Consider the following 585-nt stretch of genomic DNA (forward strand, 5'->3'; position numbering starts at 1 on the left):
GTCTGTCCATCCGTCCGTCCTTCCCGTCTCCGCTTCTGACGCTGCCGGACTGACTCCGCCTGCGAAACCCCCCCCGGAGCTGCAGGGCTTTGGGATTCTGGTGGTTTGGGGTTTTTTTTGGTTGGGGGGGGGCCTGCCCCCACCCTGGTGGGTGCTGTGGCTGCCATGTCCGTCCGTCCATCCGTCCTTCCCATCTCTGCTTCAGCCTCTGACGCTGGACTGACTCTGCCTGCGAAACCCCCCCCTGGAGCTGCCGCGCTTGTCGCTCTGGGGATTCCGGTGGGTTTTTTGGGTTTGTTTTTGGTTTTTTTTATGGTTTGGAAAAGGCGCCGGGTGCTGTGGCTGCTGCGTGTGTCCATCTGTCTGTCCATCTGTGCGTCCGCCCTGCATTAAAACTCTTTTTCACACCCCCTTCCGCCAAAAAACATCCCCAGGGACTGGTCTCTCTCCCTGTAGAGATGGGGGGGGGGAAGGATGTGGGGCCGGGATGATGATGCTCTGGGCTTGGAAAACTGGGTGGGGGGGAAAAGTACAGGCTCCCCCCTCCCGGCCGATCTGTGGGGCAGGATCAGGCCCCATGGCAGC

This window comes from Calidris pugnax, unplaced genomic scaffold (assembly GCF_001431845.1).
Source record: "Calidris pugnax isolate Ruff unplaced genomic scaffold, ASM143184v1 scaffold233, whole genome shotgun sequence".
In the NCBI taxonomy this organism is placed as follows: domain Eukaryota; kingdom Metazoa; phylum Chordata; class Aves; order Charadriiformes; family Scolopacidae; genus Calidris; species Calidris pugnax.